This window comes from Sorex fumeus, unplaced genomic scaffold, assembly GCF_029834395.1.
Source record: "Sorex fumeus unplaced genomic scaffold, SorFum_2.1 ptg000063l, whole genome shotgun sequence".
In the NCBI taxonomy this organism is placed as follows: Eukaryota; Metazoa; Chordata; class Mammalia; order Eulipotyphla; family Soricidae; genus Sorex; species Sorex fumeus.
Genome location: NW_026606120.1, coordinates 74,111,656 through 74,131,293, shown reverse-complemented (window position 1 = coordinate 74,131,293; position 19,638 = coordinate 74,111,656). Strand labels below are relative to the sequence as shown.

General features: G+C 63.4%; 1 protein-coding gene across 1 annotated transcript in view; it reads right to left on the bottom strand.

Moving 5' to 3' along the window:
- The window catches only part of RARA (retinoic acid receptor alpha), a 40,744-nt gene extending 22,185 nt beyond the window's left edge, over positions 1-18,559 (bottom strand). Inside the window, exon 1 of the mRNA XM_056127721.1 lies at positions 18,438-18,559. The gene's annotated coding sequence lies outside the window, so the exon portion shown is untranslated. The remainder of the gene's footprint in view (positions 1-18,437) is intronic.
- Positions 18,560-19,638: the final 1,079 nt, after the last annotated feature.

The following is a 19,638-nucleotide window of genomic DNA, read 5'->3' as shown; positions in this document are numbered from 1 at the left end:
AACCTAGTTACGTGTTCCTGTGGAATGTTGTATTGTTCTAAAAACAGGGACAAGGTGGGCCAGGGAGAGGGCTTGCGATCTACAGGGCCCCCTTGGCATGCCGGAGCCCAGGTTCAGTTCTCAACACCACTGTTATCGGAAGCACCAAGCACTCAGGAGCACCGGATTTCCCCAAACAGAGAGGGAGGGAAGGATGGAGAGACAATGGGAAGAAGGAAAGGGAGGGAGGGCGGGAGGAAGGAAAGGGAGAGTGGAAGGAAGGAAGGAGGGAGGGAGGGAGGGAGGGAGGGAGGGAGGGACAATGGGAAGAAGGAAAGGGAGGGAGGGAAGGAAGGAGGGAGAGAAGAAAGGAAGGAAGGAAGGAAGGAAGGAAGGAAGGAAGGAAGGAACTTCGGTTTGGATATACACAGCAAGGATAAGCCTTGAAGACAGCATGCCGGCTATCAGAGGCCAGATTCAAGTTCCGTGAAGTGTTCTGAGTGGACATATCTACATAGATGGACAGTCGGTGGTAGTGGCCAGGGACAAAGGTGTGGCACAGGAGGAAACTGCTGATGGACACGACGATCCTTTCTGAGTGATGAAAACAATCTAGAACTATAATAACTCCAAGCAGAGGACTGTAAATGTGTATGTGTGTGTGTGAGGGGGGAGGGTGCTCTGGTCGGTGCTATCTCAGTGAAGCTGTTAAAGGAAAGGAGAAGGGGCTAGGAGGAAGCTCAAAGGGTCGAGAGATCCCCCCAAGCAAAGCTGGAAGTAGCCCTCGACAGCCCCAGAGATCCAGTCAGGATCTCCTTCCTTCCCCAGCCTTCCCTGGAAGTACAGGCTGCAGGCTCGGCCCCATCGGGACAGAAACTGGGCTGTGGTGCAATGGGGAGGGAGGGGGCAACTCCCCCTGGACGGAGACTTGTCAGTGACCATAACTTCCACTGCTTTCTCGGGGCAACCACAGTCACGGGGCCCTCCTGTCTCCTGAGGGAGGTGCCCCCTTTTCTGCGTCTTCCCTCTTCCACTCCCTCAGCCTAGTGAGCTGATGTCAGAGGAATAGCCCCACCCATCGGGCCAGCTGCCACCCTGGCCCCCCTCACCCTTGTGGGGCCCCACACACAGGGAACTGATGGAGGGGCACAGGCAAAGAGGGTTGGCAAAGTCCCACCCGCATGGATCCAGACACACACGAGCGCATGAGCGCGAGTGTGTGCGCGCGCACACACACACACACACACACACACACACACACACAGAGCGCTGCAGAAAGTGCATGGTGGGCAGGAGCACGCGGGCGCGCCCTGGCCTGTGTGTGGGCATGCAGGTGGGGAGAGGGAGCCCCATGATACCATCTCCCCACACCTGGGCTGCACCCACCACCAACAGACCTGGCGTGCTGAGCCCCAGACGCGGCTCCCCACAGCCACAGCCCCCTCCTGGTTCCCAGACGCCCGTTCCCAGCCCTCCCACAGCCGGGCCCGCTGCTTCTGCGCACCCTGGCACTCAGCAACCCAGACACACCAGGGTCCACACACCGGGGCCCCTCCACGAAGCCCACCAGGTCTGGAAAGCCTTTCACACCAGACCGCACCTCAAAAGACCCACCCAGGTCTGGCGGGTGCAGGGAGAGGCAGATCCTGCCAAGTGCAGAGCCCTCAGGAGCCCATCCTCACTTCAGAGAAAAGACCATGATAGCCCTAAAGGCCCAACTCATGCCCAGGGAATCAGGTCCCCACACACACTCAGCACACAACTCTACCTACAGAACTACACAACCTACACAACTCACGCCCATTCACATACATTCACACACACACACAAACACACCTACATACTTGTACCGGTTCACATGCATTCACGCACTTGTACACACACATACACACACACCCATATCCACACACACACACACACACACACTTACACACGTACATATACACACATATATACGCCCATTCACAATGGATATGCACATAATATACATACATGTACATACATACTCACGCCTGTTCACATACATTCATACACAATTATACACTCACATGTATATATACACATACACTCATGTCCATTTGCATATATTCACATACATACACACTCAAACTCATACATACACACACGCCCTTCACACACATTCACACACTTATACACAACACATTCACACACACTCATGCTCACTCACGCACATCCACTCACACACTCATATTCATTCCTACACACATACACACACACACACACACACACATACACACACACACACACACACAGGCAGGCCTCCCCCACTCCCAGCAGAGCCTTGCTAGGCCCAACACAGTCTGCAAACTTCAGTGCAAAGTTCCTCAGCTCCCTGGGGAGGGCTCTGAGCCCAGGGAGGGGTAAAGGTCAGAGAAATGGGCCAAGGGCCAGGCTGGTCAGGGAACAGGGATGGGCCAGGCAGGACGGGGGCGGGGCCGAGTGTGCTGGTGCTGTTCAGAGGGCCTCTGGGCAGATGCCTGGGCCCCACCTCCTGCCCCAACCCCTAGGGTGCAGAAAGCACCCCCAGAGAACTGAAACCAGCACCAAAGGGAAAACAAACTACCTACATCCAACCTGCACCCCAGCCCTGCCCAGGGCACCACTGAGCACAGAGAGGTGCCTGCGGCCAGCCCCCCACCCAGGCATCGGCCCCTCCCCCATGCTCCTCTGTGACTTGCATCCCCACACGCCCCAAAGAAAAAGGCGGGAGCAGCAGAAAGGAAGGAAAGACGCAGAGGCTGGGAGGGACAAATCTCAGCACTGCCACCCCGGGCGCTGCCACCCTGGGCCACTTGCCTCTCCAGGCACCTGTTTGCTCACCTGGAAGCTGCCTACTCCGAGGCTGTGATTGGGGAGATAACAGAGCTGGCAAACTCCAGCAGGGCACCACCCCCCAATGGACCCTCAGAGCATCTAGGCAGGCAGGCAGGCACCAGCCTGCCTCCCACCCTTCCCGTGACCCTTCCACCCACCCACAGGCTCCATACCCCCCACCCCAATATTCCAGGGGTGAGCATGGGTCTGACCACACCCCCTTCCCAAATTCCCTTCTGGCCAGACCGCAATCCAACCTTCAGCTGGGGTGCAGGAATGAGAAGAGAAGCAGGCGATTTCCTCCCCATCCTGGGGGGGAGATGTGCAGGGGTCTCCCAGCCCAGCGTGGGCCTGGGCCCCCTGCTCGATTTGTTTCCTCTCAGCTCCCCAAAAAGAGAGGGCAGGTAGGCGGCTGCAGCAGCCAGGACCAGCTAGGAAGTTGGGGGGGCCCTCAAAAGAAGGGGAGCTGGGGGTTTCCTGAGTATTCTAGACAGTAAATGAATCATATGCAAAAGACACCCAGGGCGCCAGTCAACCTCAAGGGGGATGGGCATGCCAGCGCCCTGGCAGCAGCTCAGCCCTGGACCCTGGGGCCCCCGACCCTGCCAGGAGCTGGCAGCGCTGGGCAGGGCGGGTCTGGGCAGCTTTCGAACCAGAACAGTGAGCTGGAACAACTTACACACTTTTCAGGAAAACACACACACACACACACACACACACATTCTCATTCTCTCTCCTCTCCTCTTCTCTCTCACTTTCTCTCTCTCCCTTTCTCCCCCCCCCCCCACTTTCCAAGCAGGAGGCTTGGGGACCAGTGATGACCAGTTACTCCCTTTCTCCAAAAGCCCCTCCAGCCAAGGCTCTCAGCCCTGACCCTCCCCAGCCAGTCTACAGCCTGATCTCGGGGGCCCTCCTTCCATCACGCTCCCTAGACTTTAGGCAAAAGAGACCCCAGGGCCCCTTCCCCCTGGCTCCACAGATCCCTGGTCAACAAATGTGCCTCAGCACAGCCTCAAAGAGGCCTGGAGGTCTAACCCGGAACCCAGTCTGGGGTGCCACCTCGGGACCAGGGAGATGGTGCGATAGGCAGGGCTCGGGCAGAGGCCTGGGTTTCCACCCTGGCATCACACAGTCCCCCAAAGCATGGCTGGGTGTGGCTCTGAACACAGAGCTGGGAGTAGCCCCCAGCACTGCTGGGTGTGGCCCCAAATCCAGACACACACACACACACACACACACACACACGATGCTGTGCTGACTCCCGGAGGACTGGGGGCACTTAGACCTTCCTGACTTGCACCCCTGCACCCCCCAACCCGAGGTTCTGCCCCCAGCCTCCAAGCACCCCTCATTCTCTGCAGTGACTGAACGCAGGCATGGAGAACAAGAAAGTCCAAACCCCAGCCAATCTGGGCTCCGCGCAGCGAAAGGGGGGGAGTCTCTACAGGCAGGACGGCACAATGCCCCCCACTCCCCCCCCACCCGGGGCCGTGTCCAGAGCATCCTGGGAGACGTGCCCAGGAACTCCAAAGCCCAGAGCAGCTGAAGGGCCCACGCAGAAGCCCAGCCAGCCTCCCTCAGGGCTTCTCTCGAAGAAGAGTAGGTGAAAGGGCAGGGGGCACCCCAGGCCTCGGGAGGGGAACAGGCCGCCCGGGAAGGAAGAAAACAGGAAGAGGAAGAGAAGGGCCTGCCAGGCCGCAGCCGACCACAGGCGAGTATGGACCGCAGAGCGGCAGCTCTGTCCGGTGGGCGACTAGAGAGGCACAGACCAAAGGGGACCCCCCCCAGCCTGGAAAGCACCTTCCTCGCACCAGCCTGGCATGGGGCTTCCCCCACCCCCTCCCTGGCACCAACCCCACCATTCAATGCTCACAGTGAGGACGCCCCCCCCCACCCAGAGTGGGTGCATGCATCTGCGTGCGTGCGTCCCCTCGGCTCTGCCCCATCCCTCCCTGGTGCACCGGTCCCCTCTGACCCCCGGGGCAGCCCGTCCATCCGTCCTTCTGTCAGCAGGACAGGCAGCTACCCGCCCCCTCCCAGCCTGCTCCCCGGGGAGCCGGGTGCAGGGAAGCCGGGAGGCCACCCCTCCTGCCTCAGGATATCCTTTTGGCTCTGACCCCAGACCTAGCCTGAGTCAGACTGGGCCGCGCCCCACAGCCCCCCTCCCATCCATCAACCCCCCCAGGAACTTCCTACACCACACCCTCCCACTCAGTTGGGGCAACAGCAGGGGCACCTCTCACCCCTCCAGCCTAGCCAGCCAGAGCAGCCTGGGGCTGGGTCCCAATGCCCCAGGGCAGGATGGGTGCAGGCTTTGCCCCGACTCCTCCCCACCCCAAAACACAGATGCCCAGGATCCTGGCCTGGACCCCCAGTAACTCTGCAACTCCTGGCGGGGAAAGTGGATTCTGTGAGCAGGCGGATGGGCTAAAGGCTCCAGAGGTCAAAGGGGAAGGGGGAGCCCAGGATCCTGTACAGAGGGAAGGGGCAGGGTGCACCCCACCGTGGGAGTTACACAGCCAGCCGCAGGCAGCCAGACGTGGCCACAGACGCCCCAACACTCAGTCAGAGTAGGTGGCGGTGACTCCTTCCTACAGACAGAAGTCTGGGGGCCCTGGGGATCTGGGGCACTGGAGACCACACACGCTCGGCCTGAAACAGCCCTGCAGGCAGACCCCCCAAGTGCCCCCCTCACTGTGGGTCTGGGGGGGGGGAAGCTCCCTCCCCACAAGAACCAGGGAAGTGCCCAAGGCGGCCATCTCCATGGCAACCAACAACAAACATCCCGGGAACCACAGTGGGACAGGAAGTGATGGTCATGTGACAGGAAGACTCTCCCCCCCCCGCTGGGGGGGGTGAAGAAGATTAATAGTCCCAGGGGAATCAACTGTCTCTATATCCTCCCCCTATCTTGGAGCTGGAAGGAAAGGGGGTGCGGGAGGGTCCCTGCCCTCCACAGGGGGCGCGGGGGGGGCTCTAGGTTGTGGGGCTGATGGCTGGCGGTGCCTCCCGCGCCTGCCACTCGTGGCTCCCCCCCGGCCCCCTCCCCTCCACTTCCTGCCGTGACTGGAGATCAGAGAACTCCCCACCGCAGCTTCCCCTTCACAAATCTCGATTCCTGGGTTGATGGTTTCACTGGGGCGAGGGACAGAGGGAAGGAGGAGGGCTGGGGACCCGCAGTAGGACCCAGAGGACCCAGTGGCCCAGGGGGCGGAGCCAGAGCGCTCCAAGGTAGGTGTGTGTGTGTGTCTGGCGTATGGAGCAGGGTCACGGTGACACCACGCGCAGGACACGCCAGGACCGCCTGTACTCCGCGGTGCTGGGGGCAGGGGAGCAGCCCCGGGCACCCCACTTGGGCCTTGTCCTCAGCCTCCAGGTTCATCCTGGGCATCTGCTGGCCTCCAGGCTGCCAGGACCTCAGCTGTGCCCAGCGCCCCCTCCTGCCAACACTCCCCAATCTCCCGCGCTGAGGAACCCCCCTCCCTGCGCCAAGGTGCCCGCCCAGACGAGGGCACCTTGGCTGGAGGTGGGGGGAATGGAACCTCCCTCCACCCCCTCCCCTTCTCTGCAGATGTCCCAGACTATATTTAGCCCAAACCGGGCGGCCAGCCAGACCCAGACTCCCCACTGGCCCGGAGCTGAGCTCCCAGTTTTTATGCAATTAAAACATTAACAGAGAACTACCCCATCCATGCCCCCCATGCCTCCCGGCCCTGCCAGAGCAACCAGGCTCAGACAGCTTGAACAAGGGGAACCCAGGTCTGCAGGCTGGGCCGGGATGGGGGTGGGGTGGGGGTGGTCCAATGGGCAAATGGCAATGAACCAGCTCCCCCCCCACCCTCGCCGCATCTGGGAGGCAAAGCAGAGGCCATCCCCATCAGACCAGGTAGACACAGCTCGGGGCGCAGGCTCCCCTTGTCCCTGCAGCCAGAGGAAGGCATGTCCCATGTGTGTATGTGGGGGTGGGGGGTTGCTTAGTTGCAGAAATTCCACCTGTCACTTAGCAGCCCCTCCCCAGCCAGCTCCAATTACAGGGCTGGGGTCGGCAACAGGTGCTGGGCAAGCTGGCAGCAGCCTAATCCCCCACCCACTCCCAGGGCAGCCAGTGGTGTCTGGAGGTCCCGGAGGCTGGGGCGGATGAGGCAGATCTGCTCAGTTATGCAGGGGAGGGGGAGCTGCCCGTGGCCCCTCGGTGGCCCCTCTGTGAGACTGGGCCCCAGAACTCAGGAGGCAAAGAACAAGGGGGACTGGAGGGGGGCGGTCTGGGGAAGCCTGGGAAACCTTAGCTCCGCGGCACCTACTTCATTTCCCCCTGATGCCAGGCGGGCGGGCAAGAGTGTGGGAGGTCTGTCTGCCTGCCTCTTCCTCCTCCTCTCCAAATTCCAGGAACAGGCCAGGGAGGCTCCAGTGGCGGAGAGGGAGAGAGAGGGAGAGGGAGAGCGAGCAGGCAGGCGGTCCCGCTGGGGGGTGGGGGGGGGAACTGGAGCGGGATCCAGCCGGAGCAAGCAACACCCACACCAGACGGGGGACAGACACCTCCACGGGACACGCTCCCCTCCTCTGGGTCTGGAGTCCCACACACGGCCGGCTCCACGGGGACACCCAGACACCCGCCGCCGCACCAGCCCACCCCCAGCACACTCCCTGGACACACACAGAGTATCCGGGCCCTGGCCCCCACCCGCATCCCCCCACGAACCGTGTGGGCTCCAGACAGCAGCCAGAGGGAGGAAGGCGGGCGAGCAGGCGTCAGAGCGGATGCGCAGCCAAGCCGGGGAGCTGGGGTATCGGTTGCCACACTCCTTTTCCAAAACCCAGAAAGTCAGGACAAGGCCGGTCCCAGTGCCAGATTCCCACACTCCCAAACCACCAGCAGCAGGCGGGAGGGTGGGGTCCAGGCAGCAGCGAGGACCCCGTGTGCTCATCCAGGCTAAGGTTACCTTTCCCGCCAGCCATCACCACATCCTTCCTCCCAGAGGCCTGCCGGGGGCCCTGCCTCCCAGGGGACCAGGAGCTGGCCTGAAGCTTGTCCTGGGAAGCAGGACCACCGCCCTGAAGGGTCTCCTAGCAAGGAGCAGCTTGCAGATGGACCCAGACAGGAGGGCCGGCTCCCAGACCAAGGGCTTGGGGGCATCTCATCAACTGGGGTACAGGTCAAGCCCCCCCTCCAAAACCGGCCTGCTGGGGTGCTCAGACAAGGCCCTCTCCCGCACAGGAGCCTGAGAAGGATGAGCCCTGTCAAGGCACAGACGATCTGGGGACAGGAGGGTGGTTGTGCCCAGTGGGGGAGGCCAGGCATGAGGCCAGCTGCCCAGGGCTGGGAGTAGGAGGGGACAGAGAGGTGTCCCGGGTGGTGGCAGGGACACACCTCAGTGAAGGGCTGAGGTGAATGCTTAAAGCTGGCTCTTCTCGAACCGCACAGCCTCTGCTCTGACCACATTGCAGCCCTGCGGGGCCCACCTCACACTCACTCACTCACACCCGCCCTGTCCCTCCAAAGCCAAGACCCCCATCCACAGCCTATTGAACCAGGCCCCAGTGCTGTCCACACTCCCAGGCAGCACCCCCACCTCCTTCGTAGCCACAAGCTCCCTGACACCACGCCCCCCCACCTTCTTCCTCAACCTCCTCAAATACTCCTTCTTCTGGTCCGCCCTCCCCTCCAGACTCATCTCCATCCTTCACAGGGGAAGCCCCACAGTTCCCAGACACCCCAACTTCAGCCTGGGGCTTCCCCCGCATCAAGCACCCCATCAATCACAAGGCCCTGCTTGGGGGGTTTGGGGCCGGAACCCCAGTTTCCTAGTAAGCTCTGCTGTCCTTCCCTGGAACAACCCTGCCCCCAGACCCCCACTCCGTGCAAACACAGTTAAGGAAAGGGTGCAAAGGGTCTCCAACCAAGCCTCTTGGCTACCACCGCTTTTCAGGGAAAAATTCACTCAGCACCCCCTCCCCAGAAAGCTACCTGCTTTAAAGAAACAAGCCAAACTGAGAGTTTCCAAATTACACCCACGGCTACTATGACCGCCCTAGACCATTCCAGCACTGGTGGAGAGACCAGAATCAACCACTTTGGGAAACACTGGGAGTAAGAGTGGGTGGGGTATAAACGGGGGTTGTTTACACCTGGTCAGGGCAACACAGTTGGGTGTAAAGGGGGACAGTCTCAGGAACAGGTCCCTCCAAACACACAAGTACACAGCCAGCAGGCAGGAGCCCTGGGGGGCAGGAGAGACACCCTCCGTGCCCAGCACACTGGGCACCCCATCTCAGACGGGATAGGTGGGGAGACATGTCTCCAAGGTGGGCTTCTGGGGTCTGGGCTCGATGCGCCCCCACCCAGGAGCTGACACCCTTTCCCAGACTAGCATACCGGGGCCTGTCCCGCTCTGCAGAAGCCGTCTGACCATGAGGGCAGTGCCCAGAGAGAGCAGGGGGCAGAGTCTAGCTGGTGCTCCTCCGGCACCCCCCAAATACACATCTGGCTCACAGCTTCCCGAGGAGGGTGGCACCATGCTGCAGACGGCGGCCCCCCTTCCCCGGAGCCAGTCGACTCCATCCTCCCCTCGCTCCAAAGGGCTTCCACGAGCACAACCCCCGCCCCCGGTAGCCAGAACCAGCGACGGACGTCCCACCCAGGTGGGCGCAGGCTCCCCCCACCCCCGCACCCCATCCTGCGGGGCGCCCCGCACGCACGGCACCGGCACCGGGGGACACCAGCTGAGCGGGCCCCGCCCCCGCCGACTGCCTGGGTGGGGGTGGGCCCCGGGGCCGCGGCTCCCCAAACCACAGCGCGGCTCAGATAACAGTGGGGGGAGCAGGAGGGGGCCGGTCCGTTGGGCACCCGATCTCTCCCCAAACAGGTTTGCAAGTCTTTTTGTTTTGCTTGTTCGGGAAGAGACGCGAGGGAGAGAGCGCGAGCGGGCGGGCGGGCGGGCGGGCGGGCGAGCCAGCCGGAGTTCCCGGTTCTGCTCGCCGCCGGCCCCGGGCTGCCCCCGCCTCGCGCCGCCGCCGAGCCACGGCCCGACGGGGCGCCCGGGACCCCGCGGCCGGCCGCACGCGCGCGGACCCCGCCGCCCGCCGGGGCGCGAGTGGCGTGGGGGTGGGGCTGGGGTCCCCGAAGGCCCCCGGGCAGGAGGTTACCTCGCCGCAGTCCGACGGGGCCGCCCGCCCGGAGCCCGCGCCGCGGGGCCGCTCGGCGTCAGGGGTGCAGGTCCCGGGAGAGGAGCCGTCCGGGGGGCCGCGGCTCAGGGGCGCGGGGCGAAGGCAGCGGCCATGGCGAGTCACGTGCGGAGGCTGAAACTTTACCCGGAGCCCCAGACTGGGGGGCGGAGGGGAGGGGACGGGGCAGGGGTGTGGGGGGAGGCGCCCGCCCGCGGGGCCCGCCCCCGGCCGCCCGCCGGCCAATCGCCGGGCAGAGGCGGGCCGGCGGGGGCACGCCCCCCCTCGCCTTACTAGACCTAAAGGAAGGGCGAGTCTTAAAGGGGCCGCGCCCAACAGGAGGTTGGACCGTGGGAATCTAGGAGAATCCCTCCCTCTGGCCCAAAAAGGAGAGGTTCGGAGCGGGAAGCGGCTGAAGTTCTACGGGAAGGATGGGAAGCGGGCTTGCTGGATAAAGAAAGGACTGTGGGGTGAGGTCTCTGACGCCCTTCCCCCCAACCACGCCCCCCCACTCACAGGGGCACGTATCTCGCACACACAGACACACACACACACACACTCACACACGCGCGCACGCACGCGTCCACACGCGCACGCACGCACGCGCGCACACACACACATGCACACACACGCACGCGCACGCCCGCACACACAGACCGGCGGGCCCTCACCCCCCGCACACCTACAGCGCGAGAGGGAGGCAGCTGCGGCAGCAGCTGTGATCTGGCCGCGAGCACCGAGTCCCCGGCCCTAGCTGTCAAGCCCCAGACTCCCATAATTATAACCCTCGGCCGCCGGAGACCTTTGGAACCGAGTGCTCTGTGACCTTGAACAAGTCGCTTCCTTTCTCTGAATCTTAATTTCCTCATCTGCTAGCAACAACAACAACCCAAAAAATGCAAGAGCTCGGGCCCCTCTCCTAACCCCCAGACCCTCTCCAGCTCCAGTGGGTCCGAGGAATTCCGACCCAGCCCAACCGAGCAACCGTTCCCGAACCTTCTAAGAGCCACGTAGGGGGCGCCCAGGAGCACCCCTCCTGCTAGAGGGCTCCCAGACCCCAGCCTCTCTGATCTCTCGGTCCTGGCCCCAGCCGGGAAAGCTTGAGTTTCCTTGTTCCAGCGGGGCCCGAGTCGCCCCTCGGGCTGCAGAGAGCCTGTTCCCAAACACAGCCACGGCGGTCCCCTCCCTCCTTCCCAGCCGGCCGGTCCCTCGGGGACCCCGTCTGTCCTCACCTCTAGCAGTTTACTAGTGGGGAGGGGCGGCGAGCCGGGAAGCGGAATCACTAGGGACACACACACACATTCCGGGGCAGAGAAGTGGCCACAAGTGCCCTCGGAGGACTTCCCCCTGGAAGGGGAAGTGTGCCCTTTCCAAGTCGTCACCCTCGTGTTTTGGCTTCCCCGGTGGCCCGAGCCGCCGGTGCGGGTCTCAGCCCCCGGCCCCCACTCCCAGGGCGCGACGCTCCCCCACCCCGTCCACCCGGGACCCCGAGGCCGCGCGCAGAAAGAAGCGGGTTTGTGTCCCCACTCGCACAGCTGGTGGCCCAGCGGGGTGGAGGACTGCGATCTGCCTGCGCTCGTGTCTCTGCAGCCCCGGCGAGGCGGCACCCGCGGGCTGGGCCCCCCGGGCCGCGCTTCCCCGGGCCGCTGCCCGCCCGCTGGGCTGGGCTGTCTCCCGCTCCCGTCTGGATTTCCGTCCGCCGGTGCGAACCTCCCGCCCTGTCCCGTCCAGATCCATCCGCAAACATGCGCTCAGCGGGCAGGAATGCGCCAATGGCTCCCAGATGTGGACGCTGACGCTTAACCCTTTCCCCCCAGCCCACCCCACCCCCAACCCCTCCACCACCACCACCAAGGCCTTCCAGCCTGAGCTCGGCCAGCAGCAGGGGGCGCCACCCCCGGAGAGACCAACCTAGGTAGGGCACTCAGCGTCAGCCAACCCCTACAACTCCCCCGCCCCCAGGGCCCAGAATCTACCTGTCTTCCAGCTGGGGCAAGATAGGATTAAAGGAGGATGAAGGCTCTCGCAGCTGCCAGGGAAGAAACTGCAAACTGCAAGTGTGCATGAGCCCTGGCATCTCACACCCCAGAAGGGTGGCTTGCACATGCACCTGAGGTCAGGGACAGAAGCTCCTGCACATAGAGACTCAGGTCTGCAAAGGCAGACCCAGGGGTCCAGGTATGGACACGCGCACGTGTACACATATGCCTGTGAGCACAAGGACAGGACAGCCTTTTGTGCACACACGTGGATGGATGAGCAGCAAACAGAGCGACAGGCCCCGGGATACTGAAGGAAATGCAGGCCAGGGCCCCTCCACACAGGGGGTCTCACTCACTCGGGTCTGGCCCCCAGGTGTTCAAACTTCCCTGCCAGGCGGCCTGTCCCGGTCTTGGGCTCCCCTCCTTGACTCTAGGAGGCCTGAGATTGCAGGGAGGGGGTGGGGGGGTGAGGAGGCTCCATCTGCAGCCGCTGAGCTCACACTTGCTGAGCCCACGCCAGCAGTCACCAAGGTTCTCAGGACAGTGCAGCAGGGGAAGGGGAAACCACAGGGCCAGGGGTCGCTCCCCCAGAAAGAGGATCTGTGGGCACACTGCTGGATGTGGGAACGTGGGCCAAGGAGGATGCTCTGGGCTTGCCAAGCCAGGGGCTCTGTCTCTAAACCCCAGGAAAGCTGAGGGAGCCCTTGCAGGCCCAGAGACTGCCACCCACCCCCAGCAGAGGCCACGCAGAGCAGCTCCGACACCCCCCTTGGGCCTACTCTGCCAGCAAAGCAACGAATGCAAGCGGGGGGTGGGGGGGCAACTCCTGAAGACCTGTCCAGGGTCCAGTCTAAAGCAGGTGCCCCCCACCCTGATGCAGCTGGGAAGAAAGAGGGTGTGTTTGGGAACAGCCCCTCCTGCCCCCTCCTGTCCCCCCCAGCCTCCCCACCCCCACCCTGCAGAGTCCCCTGGCAGGGCCTGCCTCCACTCTACAGATGTGGAAACTGAGGTTCCAAAAGGAAATGGCGTGGCCCCAGCGGCCACAGTTTGCCAGTGGCAGAGCTGAGGTTCAAACCTGCTCTTCCTTCCTCAACCCCTTCTCCCCACCATTTACTCCACAGCAAACACTTCCCCACCTCTGCCTCTCTGGGGCCCACAGTGGCAGACGCTGTCGGGCACCCACCAGCAGTTCTGCAGGCCTGGGGGCGGGACCCGCCCCCGCCCCCCCCCAGAGAAATCAGAGAAGACACTGGGGGCTACGCACATAAGCCCCAACCCCACCCCAAGCCTGGTGCCCACCTGCCCAGCAGGCATGGCTGGGTGACTCAGCTGCATCCGGGGGAGATGCCAGGCCAGTGACTCACCTACCAAGAAGAGCTGAGTCTGGCGCCTTGCCAGCCCCAGGACAGAAGTGACTTAGTCACCGAGACGGTGGTGCCCAGCAGGCACAGCCTGGGATTGGGGACACGGGCAGGCGGTGCCCTCCCTGGCTCCGAGTGCCCCCCTGAGGAAGCACAGACACCCTCAGGGCAGGCCCGGTGGTGCCCATCCTCACCCCACCAGGCCAGGCCCCACTCCAGTGCTGACAAGTTTAGTGAGACCTCTGGGGTGCCCTGCCCCCTCAGCCGGCCCCCTGTCCATCACTCACCACCCACTCGCCCCCAAGCTCCACCTCCTCCTGCCACCCAAGTCGTACCCAGGCTGAGTCTCCTTTAACATGTCCTGGCAGCAGCTCATCCTGCCCCCACAGCCCCTCTCGCCGCAGCACCCCGCCCCCCCAACATGCACTCACACACACCAGCAGCTGCTGAAGCTGTGGAGTGGGGGGGGCCTGGGCGGGTGGGGTGCAGGGATTGAGTTACCAGAGGCGGATGGGGTGGGCTGTCACCCAATCCCTTCCCCAGCTCGCCCTCCCTGGGCACCGGCTCCCTCGCTCACCCACCTGCTCCCCTCCCTCAGCTGGCTGGCAGCCCGCTGCTCCCTGGGCCCCTCCACAGCCCCACTCCGCCCGGCGCGAAGAGAAACGGTCTAGAGTATTTGTCATACTTGGAACAGTCCAGGAGACGAGAGCGAGCGAGAGGAGCAGGCGCGAGACAGGGACGAGCGGGGCAGACATCCCTGCACAGGCAGTGCCAGAGGGGACTGGGGGACACCCACCCCGCCCCCACCAGACCCCAAGAACTGCTTGGGGCCCCAGAGGGGGTCTGCAGGCTGAATCACCTCCATCCATTTGCACTATTGATTTCTCACACGCTGCTGCTGCCGCTGCCGCTGCCTCTGCTCTGGGCCTGATGGAGGTGGGTGCGCTAGAAACCCACGCCCCAGCGCCCCAGACACGGAGGAGAAGTGGGGGAGGGGCTCTGAGCCACAATCAGTGGCCCCCTGAGAGGAAGGCGGGGGCGGGGACAGCCGCAAGCAACACTGACGCTGGTGAGTGGTAGAAGGTGGGGTGGCTGTGATAGAGTGTCAGGAAGGTCCCTCTGGACCCCTCTTCAGAGCTGGATGTGAGATGGCCTGGAAGCAGAAGGGTGGGAGACAGACGCCTTGGCCAATAGGCCCTCAACAACTCCAGGGGGCGCCCTTCACATCACAGCAGTCTGTGGAAAGCGCCTCCAGCAGGTGCACAATGACCCAGGGGCAGAGGTGAGACTCCAAACCTCCCCTGAACTTGCACCCTGACATCTGACCATCTGATCCCTCCTGGGGTGCTCGCTCCACGCCCTCCCTCCGAGCCAATGCCCCATGACTCTGTGTGTGTGTGATATGTATGTGTATTCTGTGTGTAGGTTCTGCACATGTGTGTATATGTAAAAGTGTGCATGTATTTATATGATTATGTGTATCAGTGTGCCTGTGTATGTGTGTATGTGTTTATGTATTTGCATGTAGGTGTGTATGTTTCTGTGTGTATGGATGGCATGTGCCATGGCCCAGGAACTCATGAAAGGTCTGAAAGTCTCATCTGGCCTGTCCCTACTTATCCCTGGCACTCAGGGTCTCTAAGGTGGACTTAGTGCGATGCCCCTTCCTACGTCATGGCCGAGCCAGGCGCCCCAGTCTGTGAGGTCAACGGCTACAGGCCCCTGAGCAAACCCCAGCTCCAGCCCCGCAGTGGAGACCTGCAAACAAACCAGCTGAGGGTTTGGGGGACCCTGTACACTGGCCTGGGTCCTCTTGCTGCTGGGGGGTATAGGGCAGGTGGCGAGGGGTAGGGAGAGGACAAAATGGCCCTCAAGGCCTAGGGTCCTGTCCCCTTGCAGCTGAGAACTGATGGAGTATCCCTGGGCAAATCCTCCCTCTGAGCCTCAGTTTCTCTCTCTGTGACGGGGGCAGGGCTGTCTGCCTGGCCTCTGGAGCGCCTTCCGGTTCTACGCCTAGACAGCTCAGAGGGTGCCACCAGCCGCCCGCCCTCGCCCACTCCCCTTCACCTTGGCCAGCCCCCCGCCGCCTGCCCGTGCTCTTCTGCACGTCCCTCCTGCCAGGGGACAGACCGACTAAAAATATCCCTGCAGCCTTTCTCGCCCACAGCTGCCCGAAGTGCAGGAAATGAGGGGGGCAGGGAGGCCCCGTCCTACTCTCCCCCACAAACTCCCGGCTCAGAGCCCTGTCCAGCACTCCAGCCCGGGGCTGCTGCCAAGTTGGCCATCTCAGGGGTATCCCACACCCCTTCCCCGAGGGGAGGCGGGGGAGGCCTGCCCACAAGTCCCAGAGCTGTCCGTGGCCCCAGGAGAGGAGGCGAGCGGTCTGCAGGGAAACCTTCCCAATTTCTGACAAATCAGTGCCAACCACATCGTGGCCGCCGCGAGGGCAGGGCTGGCTCCACTGACTGGTCTTTTGAGGGCAGAGGGAATTGGCGCTGGGGAAGTTGGTGCCAGTTTCCTTCATCCTGGCCCAGCTGGAGCAAAGACAAACTAGTGCCCCAGCCGCTCATCCACTGCTTCCCCCTCAGAAGGTGGGGGTGCAAGCATGGGGAAGGGGGGACATTCAAGAGCCACCCCCAGGTACCAGGGGGGAAATGCTGAAAAGAACGGAAGCTCGTGGCTACTCTCCTGGAAAGATGGGGGGGGGCTGGCAGCGAGCATACACACACGGGCACGGGTGCCCCCAAGCTCAGTCAGAGGCTGGGGGGGTGGGGAGGGAGGAGGCTGGGGGAGGCTGGGGTTTAGGGGCTCAGGGGCTCCCACCCTAAGCCCACCTGGGATTCCAGACACCTCCCAGCCCTGGGAGAAGGAGGAAGGAAACCAGCTTAGCGACTCTCTGGGGCCTGCAGGGAAGCGTGCGCCAGGGGCAGGCGGGAAGCCCAGGCCTGCTGGCCCCGGGCCCAGAGCAAGGGAAGTGCCTCCACCTCCACCTCACAGAGCAGAGGGCCTGAGGGACAGCCCTGCCTCCCGCAGCGCCCAGCTGGGACCCGGCACAGAAGGGAAGGGAAGGGGCGGCTCTCCTGAGAGAGGCAAGCCAGGGAGGGGGAGAGCTGGGAGGGGGGCACGGGAAGGGGGTCCTCCCCGCCACACCACACACGGGAGAGGGGAGAGCGACTGAGCGTCAGGGAGGTCCTGGGTGACCCCAGAGGTGAGCTGCTGCCCACACAGCCCCTGCCAGCAGCCGGGCAAGTGGGGAGAGAGCAGCCCGCAGTACCTGGGGGGCCTGGGCAGTGCCAGGGGCCGCCCTCACCGTCCGCTGCCTGCCCGCCTGCTCCCAGCCGCCCCACATAGTTCCGCTGTCGAGTCCGATTAGGGCGCCTGCCCAGTGAGCCGGACAAGGAGGCCACGGGTTGGGGAGACGCAGGGACAAGGACGTGGAGCAGGAGGGGCCGGAGGAAGGTGCAGACAGAACGGGTGCTGGGAGAAGGCGGGGAGACCCAAGGAGACAGCCAGAGGTGACGGAGATCACGTCCCTCCCGACCTGCTCTCTGGGGACAGCCAGGAACCCCCAGGAGGGGGGTTCTGAGCCCCCCACAGCAGCAGCCCTGCCTGGCAGCCCTGCCTAGCGTCTCACCCCCCCACCCCCCAGGGGGACAGAAACAGTGCAGAGACTGACCAGGGTACGAGGCATAGGGGGAGAGGTTGGGCAGTTCTTCATCAGCCTCCTAGGGCCATTTTTACCTAAAGAGAAACTGAGGCTCAGGAAAGCTGCACAATTAAGGGGCCCAGCGAGTCTCAGAACCTCAACTTTCAGCCCCAGGCTGAGGATAGAACTGAATCTAACATCACTTTATTACCCAGGGGATTCCGGAGCTACGAGTGCACCCCTCCCTTACAGCTACCAGATGGGGACAAGCCTGCCACCCCCTCATTACAGAACAAGAAGGGCTCCCCCAAAGCCTGAAGCTCGCTGCTCCACTCCCCTCCCAACTACCAGCCAGAGGCGAGGCACAGGCTGCCCTGAGGTGCCATCCCTCCACTAGCCCACCCGAGCAAGTAGGTGCCCCAGATCTCCAGATCTGGGGGGGGTCTCCCCCCCCAACCCTGCACTGCATGGGAAAAGGAAGCCATTGCAAATAGCTGGCACCATCCGGCCTCTCCCAGAGAGCCGGCAAGAAGGCAGAGGCTCTGGGTAACACCAGGAGCCCAGGGAGCTGGCGGGCAGGACGGGGCGGCCACCCCACTCTGGTCCACCCCCTGCCCTCAGCCATCTGGGCTGGGCCTGTTCTGGCTCCCAGTCGGTCAGTCACACTCTGGGATCCGGCCCCTAGATGCACACAGCCACCTCCAGGCAGAGCTCACAGCTGTCACAGCCACATGGTCTGAACACACACACACACACACACACACACACACACACACACACACACACTCAGGTCCTGGGGACACTTTACAATAGGTGACGAGGGGGGTCAGGTGTTGGCAGGGAGGGGGCTCCAAATTGAAAAAAAACTTTCCCTGGAGAAAAGGTCATCAGTAGAACAGCTCCACTGGTGTCCAGCATCTGGCCAGCTGGGGGGGGGGGCCCAGTCTGACAGGGCCATCAGCACCCTACAAGGTGAGAAGCCCCCACCCCACCCCCAGGCGGAAATCCTGAGCTCTTGGGGCCACAAGGAGGCAGAGAAGGAGTGGGAGAGGAAAACACCCCCCAAGCACCCCACCCTGGGAGCCAGGGATCCTCCCCTGCTCCCCCCACCCCACAGCCCTGCCAATTCTCCTGGCGAGTGAGGTGGGGGAAGGGGCATCAGGAAGCACCACTGCAAAGGAGGGTGCAAGGGCGTGGGGCCTGGGCAGACCTGCCCCCCACGTTCTAGTCCAAAAGGAAGGGGAAACCCCCCTGGGGCCAAGTGCGGAGCCGGGGCTGAAAGGTGCAGGGGTGCTGGGCTCGCAGACACCCCGGCTCCCAGGTTCGGGCTCCCCCTCCCAGGACCACCGCGAGGGTGGGGGAGGAGGGATGGGGAAGCCTGCGCGGGCAGCAGGGAGCCGGCCAGAGCACCCGCAGAGAGGCTGGGCGCGAGGCGGCCCGGAGGGAGTGGGGCAGGGGTGTGCGTGGTCCTACCTGCTCAGGCTGCGGCTGGCAGGGGGCGATGGGGTTCCCAGGAGAACCGGGGAAGCCCTCTCAGCTCGATTCAGGATTCCCCCCTGCTTCTGGGTTAGGCTGCTGCAAGAGGCAGGGCTCCCGTTGGGTCCTAAAGCCCTCTCTCCCGGCCCGGCTCTCCCCGCCCTCCGCCAGCCCTGGGACTGGGTCAGCGGGGCAGGGCTAAGGCCACTGGCGAGCCAGGGCGGACAGGGAGAAAGACGACGGGGGTCTGAGTCACGCGCGGGGGACTGGCACAGCACCTGGGGGAGCTCAGCGGAGGCGGCAGGGTGTGGGACAGGGCCAAGCAGACATCTCATCTTGCCCCCTGCAGCGAACAACCAGAAGCTGCGGGGAGGGGGTGCGGTGCCCAGGCCTGAGTGGGGGTCTGGGGTCGCCCTCTGGACACTCCTGCCTAGACACTAGCGAGGAAGGATTTCATTTTTATTTTTGGGGGGGGCCCATCCTGCAATGCTCAGGGGTTACTCCTAGCTCTGGGTTCAGGAATTACTCCTAGCCGTTCTGGGGGGGCCATACGGAATTCTGGGGATCCAACCTGGGTCAGCAACAAGCAAGGCAAAGGCCCTCCCCACCCCTCCCCCTCCCTCCTCTGTCCTATCTCTCCAGCAGGGGAGGATTTGAAAAAGGGGTGTCCCCTCCACCTCCCCTCCCCCAGAGAGCAGCCGGCCCCTCCCCGCCCACCGGCCAGTGTTCCCCAATACTAGGTCACCCCGGGGTGGGGATCAATCCCTTTCCAACAGCAGGGAGAGGAGATGAGATAGGGCAGTCTGCTGACGGAGGGGTGTAGCTGGCAGGACTGGGCCTGCTGCCAAGGCACTTGGAGCAACAGGCTGCGGACCAGACCCTCGGGTCATGGAGGGCCCTTCACGGAATCCCGACACCCCCAGAAAAATGAACTCCAGAAAGGACATTTCCCCAGGCTCAAGCGAGGGGGGCAAAAGACCCTCGGGACTGTGAGATCAACTTCAAGGTCACAGCCCCCAGCTTAGGGGCACACCACACCCCCTCTCGTGGGGGGGGTTCTAGAGGGAGAGGCCAGGTTTTGGGGGACAGGGCCCTGCTGGTATGTGGGGGGAGGTGTCTTCGGAAGAGGATGGAGGAGAGAGCATTTGACAAGGAGAGTTGCACAGCAGCAGAGCAGGGGAGAGTGTCAGTGGGGTGA